At 41.4% G+C, this 17,398-nt stretch overlaps 1 long non-coding RNA gene across 3 annotated transcripts; it reads left to right on the forward strand.

The window, feature by feature from the left end:
- The first annotated feature begins 14,725 nt into the window (after positions 1-14,725).
- On the forward strand, positions 14,726-17,122 carry LOC123729874 (uncharacterized). 3 transcript variants are annotated; one of them, XR_014382287.1, is made up of 3 exons: positions 14,726-15,041; positions 15,193-15,375; positions 15,737-17,122. It is a non-coding gene; the product is annotated as an uncharacterized LOC123729874 (long non-coding RNA). The 3 variants fall into 3 exon arrangements; XR_006761564.2 differs by having other exon boundaries at positions 14,726-14,851; positions 14,961-15,375; XR_014382286.1 differs by having other exon boundaries at positions 14,726-15,375.
- The last annotated feature ends 276 nt before the right edge of the window (positions 17,123-17,398 follow it).

A 17,398-nucleotide genomic window follows, 5' to 3' on the forward strand; every position in this document is an offset into this window, starting at 1 on the left:
GACTAAAATGTAAAGTGTGGATTTTGTCCCACTCCTCTTTGCAGATCTTCTCCAAGTCATTAAGGTTTTGTGGCTGACGTTTGGCAACTCGAACCTTCAGCTCCCTCCACAGATTTTCTATGGGATTAAGGTCTGGAGACTGGCTGGGCCACTCCAGGACCTTAACCTGTTGGGTCTAGGGGGCAGCATTTGCACGTCTGGATAAAAAAAATGTACCCGATTTAATCTGGTTACTAATCCTACCCAGTAACTAGAATATGCATATACTTATTATATATGGATAGAAAACACTCTAAAGTTTCCAAAACTGTTTGAATGGTGTCTGTGAGTATAACAGAACTCATTTGGCAGGCAAAACCCTGAGACATTTTCTGACAGGAAGTGGATACCTGATGTGTTGTATTGACTTTAAACCTATCCCATTGAAAAACACAGGGGTTTAGGAATATTTTGGCACTTCCTATTGCTTCCACTAGATGTCACCAGCCTTTACAAAGTGTTTTGAGTCTTCTGGAGGGAGATCTGACCGAACAAGAGCCATGGAACGGTGATGTCCCATTAGACACCTGGCGCGCTAGTTCATGTTGGGTACCCTCGTTCCAATACGTTATAAAAGAGTATGCATTCGTCCACCTTGAATATTATTCATGTTCTGGTTAAAAAAGGCCCTAATGATTTATGCTATACAACGTTTGACATGTTTGAACGAACGGAAATATATTTTTTCCCCTCGTTCATGACGAGAAGTCCGGCTGGCTTACATCATGTGCTAACGAGACGGAGATTTTTGGACATAAATGATGAGCTTTTTTGAACAAAACTACATTCGTTATGGACCTGTGATACCTGGAAGTGACATCTGATGAAGAGAATCAAAGGTAATGGATTATTTACATAGTATTTTCGATTTTAGATCTCCCCAACATGACGTCTAGTCTGTATCGCAACGCGTATTTTTCTGGGCGCAGTGCTCAGATTATTGCAAAGTGTGATTTCCCAGTAAGGTTATTTTTAAATCTGGCAAGTTGATTGCGTTCAAGAGATGTAAATCTATAATTCTTTAAATGACAATATAATATTTTACCAATGTTTTCTAATTTTAATTATTTAATTTCTGACGCTGACTTGACTGCCGGTTATTGGAGGGAAACGATTTCCTCAACATCAATGCCATAGTAAAACGCTGTTTTTGGATATAAATATGAACTTGATAGAACTAAAAATGCATGCATTGTCTAACATAATGTCCTAGGAGTGTCATCTGATGGAGATTGTAAAAGGTTAGTGCATCATTTTAGCTGGTTTTATGGTTTTGGTGACCCTGTCTTTGACTTGACAAAACATTACACACAACTCTTGTAAATGTACTGTCCTAACATACTCTAAATTTATGCTTTCGCCGTAAAACCTTTTTGAAATCGTAAAACGTGGTTAGATTAAGGAGATGTTTATCTTTCAAATGGTGTAACATAGTTGTATTTTTGAAAAATTTGAATTTTGACATTTATTTGGATTCAAATTTGCCGCTCTTGAAATGCACCTGCTGTTGATGGAGTGCACCACGGGTGGCACGCTAGCGTCCCACCTAGCCCCAAGAGGTTAATGTGCTTCTTCTTGAGCCACTCCTTTTTGTTGCCTTGGCTGTGTATTTTGGGTCATTGTCATGCTGGAATACCCATCCACGACCCATTTTCAATGCCCTGGCTGAGGGAAGGAGGTTCTCACCCAAGATTTGATGGTACATGGCCCCGTCCATCGTCCCTTTGATGCGGTGAAGTTGTCCTGTCCCCTTAGCAGAAAAACACACCCAAAGCATAATGTTTCCACCTCCATGTTTGACGGTGGGGATGGTGTCTTGGGGTCATACGCAGCATTCCTCCTCCTCCAAACACAGCGAGTTGAGTTGATGCCAAAGAGCTCCATTTTGGTCTCATCTGACCACAACACTTTCACCCAGTTGTCCTCTGAATCATTCAGATGTTCATTGGCAAACTTCAGACGGGCATGTATATGCGCTTTCTTGAGCAGGGGGACCTTGCGGGCGCTGCAGGATTTCAGTCCTTCACGGCGTACTGTGTTACCAATTGTTTTCTTGGTGACTATGGTCCCAGCTGCCTTGAGATCATTGACAAGATCGTTCCGTGTAGTTCTGGGCTGATTCCTCACCGTTCTCATGATCATTGCAACTCCACGAGGTGAGATCTTGCATGGAGCCCCAGGCCGAGGGAGATTGACAATTATTTTGTGTTTCTTCCATTTGCGAATAATCGCACCAACTGTTGTCACCTTCTCACCAAGCTGCTTGGTGATGGTCTTGTAGCCCATTCCAGCCTTGTGTAGGTCTACAATATTGTCCCTGACATCCTTGGAGAGCTCTTTGGTCTTGGCCATGGTGGAGAGTTTGGAATCTGATTGATTGCTTCTGTGGACAGGTGTCTTTTATACAGGTAACAAACTGAGATTAGAAGCACTCCCTTTAAGAGTGTGCTCCTAATCTCAGCTCGTTACCTGTATAAAAGACACCTGGGAGCCAGAAATCTTTCTGATTGAGAGGGGGTCAAATACTTATTTCCCTCATTAAAATGCAAATCAATTTATAACATTTTTGACATGCGTTTTTCTGGATTTTTTTGTTGTTATTCTGTCTCTCACTGTACAAATAAACCTACCATTAAAATTATAGACTGATCATTTTTCTGTCAGTGGGCAAACGTACAAAATCAGCAGGGGATCAAATACTTTTTTCCCTCACTGTACTGTATGCTTCTAATGTAATATTACCCATTTCACTGCTAGTATTTAAATCATATTTCCTTCCTGACACTCCCTGCCTCCTGCCCAGAACCAGTGTATTCCCAAGGGCCAACAGGACTGAACAGCAGCAGACGGGAGGGAAGCCACACACCCTCGCTCTCTTTGCACACACCAGATTTACCACACACAAACCCTCTGCACGGCAATGCAATGTGACCTAGCTTCCATATTTAGAGCAATCGCTTCATCCCTGAAGTATGTATGAAAATGAGAGGGCCAGAGGTTGCTGTACCAATTATGGCAGGTCTGGCAACCCCTACTATATGTACCTTGTAGTGGTGGCAAGCGAAGAAACTGAATTTAAACACGTTGGCCTTTCTCTAGGTTCACTGGGCCATAGTAAATGATGTGGACGTGTTGGACGTGTTTTAATAACACAAGAGTTTACACCACACTGAAGCATAACCCAATGGGATGAATAAGTACAATGGCACCTGGGTTCTGAGTCACTCTGGTGGGAGTGGGCGACTGCAATATGGGAGGGATGGAGAGAGAGGGAGATAATATATGTGATCAAACTGTAATCTGGGGCTGTTTCTTTCATGGACTGAATTTCAATGTATGAGTTCCGCCTCTACAGAATTATTACCACCCACTATGCTACCCATGATGCATTTACTTCCTGCTGTTGCAGTGGCTGTATTTTGTTTTATAGCATTATATTAAACTGCTGACAGTTTGGAAATAATACAATACATTTTTCTCCTCCATCGGGGGAAATTCAGTTGTTTCTCTCTCTCTCTTCTTTCTCTCTCTCCGCTTTACAAATGCACAGAGAAACGAGGCAAGCTGTGTCTCTTGCTGTTTCAGACTGAATGTATCCCTAATCAATTTACCCCTGCCTCAGCCCCCACGTGATTATTAAAAATACTCAGCACGAATCCACACACATGGGGGGAAAGTATCAAAACTTATTACCAGCAGTTCTGCATGTTTGGCAAAAGTTATTGATAATCTGTGGGAGAATATGCCTGCTTTTAGATAAATGGTCTGTTCTCATTATCAGTTCTTTAAGCCTGTGTGTCTGTCTGTTTGCCCAACATGCACAACTTGTTATGATTGTAAACTCTTTATACCCGTTGTGTTTTCCAAATGGTTATGAGGAAACCGGCGGTGGCAACATTATGATGCAAGCTCCAATCCCTCAGAGAGACAGAATAAGATAGACAGGGATTCACAGCTACTTAGCCTGCTTTTTTTGGCACCAACATTACTAGTTCTTTGTTTTTTGCAGTTCTCAAAGTGAAAAATACTTCATTAACTGTTCATCCCAAGTAGTGAATTTTAAAGCAATTAGTCTCCACATCTAAGCAATAGCCATATAATGTATGCCCTAATATGACCCTAAAATTTTCTGATAATTGATGAGCTAGATGAGGTAAATGCTCTTTATCACAAGTCAAGGCAAACTCATTCATTGGCAGACTATCGAAAGGTGAACGCTTTTTCCTCTATAGAATCTGTCACTCTGTTCCATACAGAACCAGACATGAATCTTTGGGGAACTGTTACTTATCAGTTCCTTTACAACATTGTCTGCATTTTTTATCAATACAACCACAGCTATACATGTTCAGTAGCTTTACTTTAGTTGGTTTGAATTGATTTTACTGCTACCTTTTCATTTTTAAATAATTTTTGGTGCCTAGAGAGAATTCTGCTCCTGCAGATAAGCGATCTGGGTGACAGATAGTTTGTGATGTGATGGGGGCCCACAGCTCATGGGTGACTCTTTGATAGACACCTTACACAATTTCCCAAGAATTGATGTAAATCGGAGATGTGCTGCCTCCCTGGAATACCTGCATATAGCTCCAGGCATTGTTATTTTCCACAGGAACTCAGTAGCCGTAGCATTGCCACAATGCAGAAGATTTAGTGACATAATCTGAGCCACACAGTTATGCATACGGTATTGTATTGAATACTGCATACTGTTTCACAAGTTTATGAAAAGTCTTAGGGAGACTGAAAAGTTTTAATGTATAGGAATAATTATAAGAGACTGGATTCATGCTATACTTCTCTCTGACTGCATCAATCCTCAGGTGCATATGCTAGCATTGAAAGGCCTTGAATTATAAATCATTTCCTGCTGAATACAATTTTCTCATTCTATTTCTTTATTTCATTCTCTGTATCTCTTTCTCCTCCCTCCACTTCTCTTTCTTACTTTATTTCAGTGTTCAGTGTAATGACTTACAGTAAGATTAGGCATACATATGATCTAAGGTATCCTAACAGGAGCAGAAACCTATACAGTACCATCCCTAACACTCTATACAGTTGTTCCTACACAAAGTTATTTAAAGATTGAAATATGCAGCACGATCGTCACAGCATTCAAACACTTAGCACTGTGGACGCTGTGTTCAACAAAAAGTCAAGCTGTTATCTTTATTGCCCTGTCACATTCTCTGTATCTCAGAATAGTCCGCGTGGTTTACAAATGGCGAGTGTGGCAGATGTCAGCTGAGAGAATTAAAATGCAGCAGAGTGCCAGGGATACAGTGCCTTGAAAAAGTATTCATCCCCCTTAGCGTTTTTCCTATTTTGTTGCATTACAACCTGTAATTTAAATGGATTTTTATTTGGATTTCATGTAATGGACATACACAAAATAGTGCAAATTGGTGAAGTGAAAAAAAAAAAAAAACTTGTTTCGAAAAATCTAAAACAGAAAAGTGGTGCGTGCATATATATTCACGCCCTTTGCTATGAAGCCCCTAAATAAGATCTGGTGCAACCAATTACCTTCAGAAGTCACATAATTAGTTACATTTAAAAAAATCTCTCTATATATATTTCACCTTTATTTAACCAGGTAGGCCAGTTGAGAGCAAGTTCTCATTTACAACTGTGACCTGGCCAAGATAAAGCAAAGCAGTGTGACACAAACATGGAATAACATTACACATGGACACACATGGAATAAACAAATGTACAGTCAATAACACAATAGAAAAATTATATATACAGTGTGTGCAAATGACGTAAGGAGGTAAGGCAATAAATAGGCCATAGTAGTGAAGTAATTTAGCAAATGAACACTGGAGTGATGGATGTGCAGATGATGATGTGCAGGTAGAAATACTGGTGTGCAAAATAGCAAAAAAAGTAAATAAAACAATATGGGGATGAGGTAGGTAGTTGGATGGGCAATTTACAGCTGCAGCGATCGGTAAGCTGCACAGATAGCTGATGCTTAAAGTTAGTGAGGGAGATATAAGTCTCCAACTTCAGAGATTTTAGCAATTCCTTCCAGTCATTGGCAGCAGAGAACTGGAAGGAAAGGCGGCCAAAGAGGTGTTGGCTTTGGGGATGACCAGTGAGATATACTTGATGGAGCGCGTGCTACGGGTGGGTGTTGTTATGGTGACCAGTGAGCTGAGATAAGGTGGCGCTTTACCTAGCAGAGACTTATAGATGACCTGAAGCCAGTGGGTCTGGCGACGAATATGTAGTGAGGGCCAGCCGACGAGAGCATACAGGTCGCAGTGGTGGGTGGGAAATGGGGCTTTGGTGACAAAACAGATGGCACTGTGATAGACTGCAGTTTGCTGAGTATTGGAGTGTTGGAGTGTTGGAGGCTATTTTGTAAATTACATCGCCGAAGTCGAGGATCGGTAGGATAGTCAGTTTTACGAGGGTATGTTTGTCAGTGTGAGTGAAGGAGGCTTTGTTGAGAAATAGGAAGCCGATTCTAGACTTAATTTTGGATTTGAGATGCTTCATATAAGACTGGAAGGAGAGTTTACAGTCTAGCCAGACACCTAGGTATTTGTAGTTGTCCACATATTCTATGTCAGAACTGTCCAGAGTAGTGATGCTAGTTGGGCGGGTGGGTGCGGACAGCAATCGGTTGAAGTGCATGCATTTCATTTTACTAGCGTTTAAGAGCAGTTGGACGCCACAGATGGAGTGTTGTATGGCATTGAAGATTGTTTGGAGGTTTGTTTACACAGTGTCCAAAGACGGGCCAGATGTATACAGAATGGTGTTGTCTGCGTAGAGGTGGATCAAGGAATCACCCGCAGCAAGAGCGACATCGTTGATATATGCAGAGAAAGGAGTCGGCCCGAGAATTGAACCCTGTGGTACCCCCATAGAGACTGCCAGAGGTCAGGACACAGGCCCTCTGATTTGACACACTGAACTCTATCAGAGAAGTAGTTGGTGAACCAGGTGAGGCAGTCATTTGAGAAACCAAGGCTGTTGAGTCTGCCGATAAGAATATGGTGATTGACAGAGTCGAAAGCCTTGGCCAGGTCGATGAAGACGGCTGCACAGTACTGTCTCTTATCGATGGTGGTTATGAAATCGTTTAGTACCTTGAGCGTGGCTGAGGTGCACCCGTGACCAGCTCAGAAACCGGATTGAGGTACAGTGGGATTCACAATGGTCAGTGATCTGTCTGTTTGTTAACTTGGCTTTCGAAGACTTTGGAAAGGCAGGGCAGGATGGTTTACATACACTTATGTTGGAGTCATTCAAACTTATTTTTCAACCACTCCAATAATTACATTGAAAGATACTGATCTAATAATTAGTTGATTTATTTTTAAACATCTTTCTCTGAAAATGCTGTCCCCACTTTTGATGTCACTATCAAAACAGACATTATAAAAAAAACGGTCAAATGAATGTGCCTTAAGCCACAACCCTACAAATATAACCAGGTGATGGGATTGCAACACTCTCCAATATGGCACATCGTCAGTAGTCTGTGTGTCTAAACATTATGAAGAAAATTAGTAAGCAAGTTGGTAAATCTTAAAGTATTTTTAAGAAGTGTCACTACCGAACATCTGATATACAGTTGAAGTCGGAAGTTTACATACACTTAGGTTGGAGTTATTAAAACTTGTTTTTCAATCACTCCACAAATTTCTTGTTAACAAACTATAGTTTTGGCAAGTCGGTTATGACATCTACTTTGTGCATGACTCAAGTAATTTTTTCCAACAATTGTTTACAGACAGATTATTTCACTTATAATTCACTGTATCACAATTCCAGTGGGTCAGAAGTTTACATACACTAAGTTGACTGTGCCTTTAAACAGCTTGGAAAATTCCAGAACAGAAAATGTCTTTAGAAGCTTCTGATAGGTTAATTGACATCATTTGAGTCAATTGGAGGTGTACCTGTGGATGTATTTCAAGGCCTACCTTCAAACTCAGTGCCTATTTGCTTGACATCATGGGAAAATCAAAATAAATCAGCCAAGACCTCATAAAAAAATTGTAGACCTCCACAAGTCTGGTCCATCCTTGGGAGCAATTTACAAACGCCTGAAGGTACCACGTTCATCTGTACAAACAATAGTACGCAAGTATAAACACCATGGGACCACACAGCCATCATACCGCTCAGGAAGGAGACGCGTTCTGTCTCCTAGAGATGAACGTACTTTTTTGCGAAAAATGCAAATCAATCCCAGAACAACAGCAAGGGCCTTGTGAATATGCTGGCAGAAACAGGTACAAAAATATCTATATCCACAGTAAAACCAGTCCTATATCGACATAACCTGAAAGGCCGCTCAGCAAGGAAGAAGCCACTGCTCCAGAACAGCCATAAAAAAGTCAGACTACGGTTTGCAACTGTACATGGGGACAAAGATTGTACTTTTTGGAGAAATGTCCTCTGGTCTGATGAAACAAAATCAGAACTGTTTAACCATAATGACCATCGTTATGTTTGGAGGAAAAAGGGGGAGGCTTGCAAGCCGAAGAATACCATCCCAACCGTGAAGCACGGGGCTGGCAGCATTATGTAGTGGAGGTGCTTTTCTGCAGGAGGGACTGATGCCCTTCACAAACTAGATGGCATCATGAGGTAGGAAAATTATGTGCATATAGTGAAGCAACATCTCAATACATCAGTCAGGAAGTTAAAGCTTGGTCACAAATGGGTCTTCCAAATGGACAATGACCCCAAGCATACTTCCAAAGTTGTGGCAAAATGGCTTAAGGACAACAAAGTCAAGGTATTTGAGTGGCCATCACAAAACCCTGTCCTCAGTCCTATAGAAAATTTGTGGTCAGAACTGAAAAAGTGTGTGCGAGCAAGGAGGCCTACAAACCTGACTCAGTTACACCAGCTCTGTCAGGAGGAATGGGCCAAACTTCACCCAACTTATTGTGGGAAGCTTGTGGAAGGCTACCCGAAATGTTTGACCCAAGTTCAACAATTTAAAGGCAATGCTCCCAAATACTAATTGAGTGTATGTAAACTTTTGACCCACTGGGAATGTGATGAAAAAAATAAAAGCTGAAATAAATCATTCTCTCTACTATTATTCTTACATTTCACATTCTTAAAATGAAGTGGTGATCCTAACTGACCTAAGACAGGGAATTTTTACTAGGATTAAATGTCAGGAATTGTGAAAAATGTTGTTTAAATGTATTTGGCTAAGGTGTATGTAAACTTCCGACTTCAACTGTAGGTCTGTAACAGTTTGGGTCTTGAGTGTCACCCCTTTTGAAGAGGGGATGACCGCGGCAGCTTTCTAATCTTTAGGTATCTCGGACGATGCAAAAGAGAGGTTGAACAGACTGGTAATAAGGGTTGCAACAATGTCGGCGGATAATTTTAGAAAGAGAGGGTCCAGATTGTCTAGCCCAGATGATATGTTCGGGTCCAGGTTTTGCAGCTCTTTCAGAACATCTGCTATCTGGATTTGGGTGAAGGAGAAGCTAGGGAGGCTTGGGCAAGTAGCTGCAAGGGTTGCGGAGCAGTTGGTCGAGGTTGGGGTAGCCAGGAGGAAAGCATGCTTATTGATATTCTCGATTATCGTGGATTTATTGGTGGTGACAGTGTTTCCTAGCCTCAGTGCAGTGGGCAGCTGGGAGGAGGTGCTCTTATTCTCCATGGACTTTACAGTGTCCCAAAACTTTTTTGGAGTTAGAGCTACAGGATGCAAATTTCTGTTTGAAAAAGCTAGCCTTTGCTTTCCTAACTGACTTCGTGTATTGGTTCCTGACTTCCCTGAAAATATGCATATGACAGAGACTATTTGATGCTAGTGCAGTCCGCCACAGGATGTTTTTATGCTGGTCGAGGGCATTCAGGTCTGGAGCGAACCAAGGGCTATATCTGTTCTTAGTTCTAAATTTTTTGAAAGGGGCATGCTTATTTAAGATGCTGAGGAAATTACTTTTAAAGAACGACCAGGCATCCTCTACTGACGGGATGAGGTCAATATCCTTCCAGGATACCAGGTCGATTAGAAAGGCCTGCTCGCTGAAGTGTTTTAGGGAGCATTTGACAATGATGAGGGGTGGTCGTTCGACCACGGACCCATAGCGGATGCAGGCAATGAGGCAGTGATCGCTGAGATCCTGATTGAAAACAGCAGAGGTGTATTTAAGGGCAAGTTGGTCAGGATAATATCTATGAGGGTGCGCATGTTTACGGATTTAGGGTTGTACCTGGTGGATTCCTTGATAATTTATGTGAGATTGAGGGCATCAAGCTTAGATTGTAGGACTGCCGAGGTGTTAAGCATATCCCAGTTTAGGTCACCTAACAGAACTAACTCTGAAGATAGATGGGGGGCAATAAATTAACCTGTTAGGGACAGACGTTCCGCTAGTGGAATGCCTCACCAATATCCAATGATTTAGCGTGGCGCAAATTACAAATACCTCAAAAATGCAAAAGCTTCAATTTCTCAAACATATGACTATTTTACACCATTTTAAAGACAAGACTCTCCTTTATCTAACCACATTGTCCGATTTCAAAAAGGCTTTACAACGAAAGCAAAACATTAGATTATGTCAGGAGAGTACCCAGCCAGAAATAATCACACACCCATTTTTTTAAACAGCGTTTGACATGCTTCGAAGTACGGTAATGGAATATTTTGAAATGTTTTGTCACGATATGCGCCGGCGCGTCACCCTTTGGATAGTGTCTTGAACGCAAGAACAAAATGCAGCTATTTGGATATAACTATGGATTATTTGGAACCAAAACAACATTGGGTGTTGAAGTAGAAGTCCTGGGAGTGCATTCTGACGAAGAACAGCAAAGGTAATCCAATTTTTCTTATAGTAAATCTGAGTTTGGTGAGTGCCAAACTTGGTGGGTGTCAAAATAGCTAGCCATGATGGCCGGGCTATCTACTCAGAATATTGCAAAATGTGCTTTCACCGAAAAGCTATTTTAAAATCTGACACCGCGATTGCATAAAGGAGTTCTGTATTTATAATTCTTAAAATAATTGTTATGTTTTTTGTGAACGTTTATCGTGAGTAATTCAGTAAATTCACCGGAAGTTTTTGGTGTGTATGCTAGTTCTGAACATCACATGCTAATGTAAAAAGCTGGTTTTTGATATAAATATGAACTTGATTGAACAAAACATGCATGTATTGTATAACATAATGTCCTAGGAGTGTCATCTGATGAAGATCATCAAAGGTTAGTGCTGCATTTAGCTGTGGTTTTGGTTTTTGTGACATATATGCTTACTTTGAAAATGGCTGTGTGATTATTTTTGGGAGGGTACTCTCCTGACATAATCTAATGTTTTGCTTTCGTTGTAAAGCCTTTTTGAAATCGGACAATGTGGTTAGATAAAGGAGAGTCTTGTCTTTAAAATGGTGTAAAATATTCATATGTTTGAGAAATTGAAGTTTTTGCATTTTTGAGGTATTTGTATTTCGCGCCACGCTATACGATTGGATATTGGTGAGGCGTTCTGCTAGCGGAACGTCTGTCCCTAACAGGTTAACCTCTTGACGGTCGCCTAGGATAGGGGGCGCCACAGCGCATTTTGAAAATAATTTGTGCCCATTTAAACGGCCTACTACTCAAACTCAGAAGCTAGGATATGCATATAATTAATACTTGTGGATAGAAAACACCCTAAAGTTTCTAAAACTGTTTGAATGGTGTCTGTGAGTATAACAGAACTCATATGGCAGTCAAAACCCCGAGACAGATCGAAACAGGAAGTGGAATTCTGAATTGCGGACTCAACTTCATCACGTTGCCTATTAATCACACCGTGAGCTATGGTTCATTGAGCACTTCCTATTGCTTCCACTAGATGTCCCCAGTCTTTAAAAAGTGATTTGAGTCTCCTACTGGGAAAACTGACAGAATGACACGCTGTGGAACGTGGTCACACGGAGAGGGCCATCACCATTATGACGCCGGCGCCCCTGGCTACCCTCCCCTTTCGAAACGTTTATAAAGACAATGCAATCGTCCCTCTTGAATCTTATTGGAGCTCTGGTTGAAAAAGGCCCTAAAGATTTATGTTATACAACGTTTGACATGTTTGAACGAACCTAAATAAGAAAAAAATGCATTTTGTTAAAAGAATAGTCCCGAGGCCACGGAGCTTTTGGTGCAGCCTTCAGAACGCGCTAACAACAACAAGCTAATGGAACATAAAGGATGAACTTTTTCGAACGAAAATACATTTGTTGTGGACCTGGGATTCCTGGAAGTGCCGAAGGATGAAGATAATCAAAGTAAGGGATTATTGACAATAGTATACAAGACTAGATTTGATATGCGATTGTTCCAAGATGGCGCTGACCTGTATTGCAAGCCTATTGTTCTGAGTATCGCAAAGTGTGATTACCCAGTAAAGTTATTTTTAAATCTGGCATTACAGGTGCTTTCAAGACATATTCATCTATAAATCTTAGAATGACAATATTACATTTTAAAAATGTTTTCGAATAGTAATTTAGTAAATTGTAGCGCTGTTTCATCGGATGCATTTGAGGGAAAATAGTTAGTCACCGTTACGCACCGATGTAAAATGCTGTTTTTATATATAAATATGAACTTTATCGAACAAAAGAATGCATGTATTGTGTAACATGATGTTCTAGGTGTGTCATCTGATGAAGATTGTCAAAGGTTAGTGCTGCATTTAGCAGTTTTTTTGGTTATTTGTGATGCATGTGGTTGGTCGGAAAATGGCTGTGGCTACTTTTACGAAATACTCCTCTAACATAATCTAATGTTTTGCTTTTGCTGTAAAGCCTTTTTGAAATCAGACAACGTGGTTCGATTCAGGAGAGGTGTATCTATAAAACGATATAATTGGAGAAAAAAAATTGGGAAAAAAATGATTACATTTTGTAATGCTAATGGCGATAGGATTTTTCGCTGGATGGCCGCACAGGGGTTAACCCTTTCACGCGTGAGTTCCAAATATCTCTAACGGTTGCCACAGCGTGAGTTTTTTTGTGCACGTGATGTTAGAATGTTCTCTCCATTCCAGAATGTGATTGTTACGTAACAGTGCATTTAATCCGCGCTGCCCTCAAACCAAAGCACGCAGACTGTTTTTATTTATAGGCTGTTTCAACTTCAATTTCAAATGATTTTCTAACAAGTTTTTATTTTCTAAGAACAGTTTGAATTTAGGTGTGTTCCGCCTCCTCATTCATTCACATAAAAATAGTCATTTTTACTTTTGCGGACAATTTTATTTTTGGGACATTTCTGACCCGGACAAAATTCCCCAAGCACTTTCCAATTGTTTGTGCAGTTCAAGTCTGCAGACATTTGCTAATCTCCCGTCAGAACAGGATCTGCACACGTGTTCACATTTTCCATCTGTTGCCCTCATTGTTTTCGTTACTAATAATAACTTTGGAAATGTGTGCGTTTCTATCAAAGTAAGTGCATTATTACATTGTAATAGTTTATGTATGTCGTTTCTATTGTAGCGTACTGTATGTATGGAGCATAATAGATTTGTGTATATTCTTTATAACCGCGGACACGTGAGGTAACGTTACTCATTTTATAACCTTTATGTTATTATATTCAATCGTGCTTAGGTAGCTAGCTACATTTTTCTATCAGCTCTGTAAAACAATGCTAATTGCATCAGAGAAGTATTATCTTGTGTTGTATTTTGAAGCTACATGGCCTTATGACTCCCTAGTGGCGCAGCGGTCAAAGGCACAACACGGGGTCAAAGGCACAGCACGGTGCTAGAGACGTCACTACAGACTCCCTGGTTCAAATCCATGCTGCGTTTCTAAGTAAGTGCCTTATTACGTTATAATAGTTTCTGTATGCCGTAGCGAGAATAATGTATACTTCTTATAAGCGAGGGGACGTTACTCATTTTATAACTTTTCATTTTAGTCATTTAGCAGACGCTCTTATCCAGAGCGACTTACAGTAGTGAATGAATACATTTCATACGTTTTTTTTTTCTTCCGTACTGGCCCCCTGTGGGAATCGAACCCACAACCCTGGCGTTGCAAACACCATTGCAAACACCATGCTCTACCAATTGAGCCACAGGGAGGCCCACCTTCATGGTGTTATATTCAATCGTGCTTAGGTAGCTAGCTACATTCTTCTATTAGCTCTGTAAAACAATGCTAGTTGCGTCGGAGAAGTATTAGCTTGTGTTGTATTTTGAAGCTACATGGCCTTATGACTCCCTAGTGGCGCAGCGCTCAAAGGCACTGCATCTCAGTGCTAGAGGCATCACTACAGACACCCTGGTTCAAATCCAGGCTGTATCACAACTGGCTGTGATTGGGAGTCGCATAGGGCAGCGCACAATTGGCCCAGCGTTGTCCGAGTTTGGCCGGTGTAGGCCATCATAGGTAAATAATAATTTGCTGTTAAATGACTTGCCTAGTTAAATAAAATAAAACATATGACCATGGTTTGTTTATTTGGTCTATTCAGCATGGCTCTGTTCTGCCCTGCCTTGCCCCCTTGTGGAGCTCAAAAGTTAGTTTCTTACTGTTATAACTCAAATCTGTGATTTTGTCAATGCAATAAACTATTTTTATAGCTGTGTTTATTATGTTATTTGTAATATTGTTTTATTGCTATATCCTTATATTGTATTCTAATTAATAATTCCTCTTTATTCTGTACTTTCAGAAACCAAAAACAGTATTTGCCAATATCATAACTGGACATCTTTCGAGCTGAAGATTGAGGACAGCTTTTGTATGCTAACGTTCTCTCCTTAACAGTTTTACTGGATGGAAACACAGCAAGAAAACACATAGGCCAATATGTAATAGTCGTCTATTTTATTGAAGTATTGGTAGTTGGTTCAACAACAACTTGTTTTACTAGAGGACAAAAAATTGAATATGCATAACCCATATTTAATATTCATGCAGTGACTGAACAACAACTGCATTTCCACCCCCACCTCTAAAGGCATAGTATCATGGCAGGTCACCTGTCAAGTCACCTGTCAGGTCAGTCAGTCACTTATTGCTGCAGATGTGCTCAATAATGCTTGAGCATGTGATACTCCTCAAAGCATGGTGAAATACATAGAGGTGTATCACAAGCTAAACACATGTATTTTGTCATCTTCCTCTGCTTACTTCTCCTGGCGCCAGACAGGCAGACTTTGCAGTGCCTCCGTGTGCGACTACCTTGAGCAGCAGTTTGAGGGACTTTGCAGGGAAAATGCCGTGCAGTGAGGCGTAGGGGATTGTCTAAAGCAGGGCGACCCCCAGTGGAGGGGCGCCGAGGGGTGTGGTGCTCCTCCAACAGCTCTCTCATGAGGTTCTCTCTGTATTTTTGGTAGGTAATTACTTTACCTATGAGGGAGTGGGGAGGATGAGGAAAGTTAGAGGATGATGAGGCAGTGGGTAGGTTGGTGAGATATTGTCACTGTAATTGCATAATGGATTTGTATGTGAACTGTACATCCAATTACAAAAATACCTTGTTCAGTAATCATCTCACCTGTTAGTTGGAGGTGAACTATGCTGCCGTTGAGGACAGCAGTGTCGATCAGCTGGAAAAATATCTTCTTATACCACTTGGTCGTTTTCCGAGTGCATTCCACAAAGCTGTTTATCATGTCCGCCTTATCCACGGCCCCCATTTTGAGGTTATAGTCTAGCACACAATCTGGTTTTATCTTTCTCTCTCCCGTCAGGTGGTCCACCTTCCCTGTGGCCGACATGGTTGCTGTATGGACAGTGGAGAGGACATGGACGTCTCTTTTGTCATGCCACTATACTGCCAGCTGTTGACCGTTCTCCTGGAACTCCACCTCCCCTCTCTGCATCTTCCTGCATCCGAATGCCGGCATCCCCGTCCTGTTCGACCTGACTGTGCCACAGGCCCCTGTGCTGTTGGAGAGCAGATGCTGGAAGAGTGTGGGTCTGCTGTACCAATTGTCCACGTACAAAGTGTGTCCCTTGCCGAGATGAGGAGCCAGCATGGTCATCACCACGGACCCAGACACCCCAAGCCCCTCATAATGTTTGATGTCAGTGGTAGACCCTGTGTACACTATAATATCCAGGACATATCCTGTCTTCACGTCGCACATGACAAAGAACTTGACCCCAAACCTGTGCCTTTTGGAGGGAATATATTGACGGAACGCCAGCCTACCTTTCCATAACATCAGGGACTCATCAATGCATAGGTCCTTGTATGGCACAAAGACCCGACCAAATGCTGATGTCAGGCTGATAAGAACAATTCTTATTTTGTATAACTGGTCACTTAGGATGGCAGTAGCATTGTTGACGAAATGCAGGCATCGCAGCAGAATTAGGAAGCGGTCTTGGGAAAAGAGGGTTGCAAAGAAGGGAGTTGCAAACATAGGATCTGTGCTCCAGTAGTCTCTTAGGGAGTTCTTCTTTACTATCCCCATGAGGAGGACTGTCACCAGGAAGGTATACATTTCACTAATTGTGGTTGTCACCCATTTAGCGAGTTTCCCCCTCACTCCTGGCTCTCTCTTCTCCTGTAGCTCCAAGGCATAGCGATTGGTCTCCTGTACTATGTTTCCCACGAGCTCCTCTGTCAGAAACAACTTGAAGCACTCTGCCTCAGTTGGAAATGGCAAGGGGCGTTGCACTCCAGACTGGGACTCGTCAAAGCAAACAGCAGGGCCAGGAGGGGTGAAATGGCTGGCGGCCTTCCAGCTACCACAGAACTCTTGTACTTCATCCACTGTCGGTCTGCCTCCATCACCACCAGCATCTTCAAAGGGACCTGGTACTTCGTCAGTGGACAAGGGAACCTCAGATTCAGGGTTCTCAATGGCTACAAGGTTGGGGGGCAGCTCCTCACTGTCACTGTCAGAATCTGATTCCTGACTTTCATACTCAGACTCATTGTCAGAATTTAAAAAAATCTCCAGAATTTCCACATTTGTGAGTTGTCTCCTTTTGAAAGACATTGCTATTGCTACAGCTTAGCTCACGAGCTACATACATAAACAACAACACTGAATGGCTCAGAGTGAGAGGGTACGTGATTGACTGCCGGCATGCGTCACTTGTATCAATAAATCACCATCAGAAAATGTTTTGTGTGGTAATTATTTGTGTATTTACTGTTTTATTCACATGTTTTCAATTCTAGGTGACAAATCATGCATTCCGATTCTTGCATAGATTGTAATGGGCACATATTATGTGTGTAAAATACTTATTTGAAGGTTATACTGATTATGATGAGCTAAGCTAATTCCAGCTATGTGTATGGAGCCATGTTTGTTGACATACAATGCATTCTGGGTTTCACGTAATCGTCTGACCAAAGATGTTATAACAAAATGAGGTGAGTAAGAGTTCACTCA

Source organism: Salmo salar, chromosome 23 (genome assembly GCF_965601325.2).
Source record: "Salmo salar chromosome 23, fSalSal1, whole genome shotgun sequence".
In the NCBI taxonomy this organism is placed as follows: Eukaryota; Metazoa; Chordata; class Actinopteri; order Salmoniformes; family Salmonidae; genus Salmo; species Salmo salar.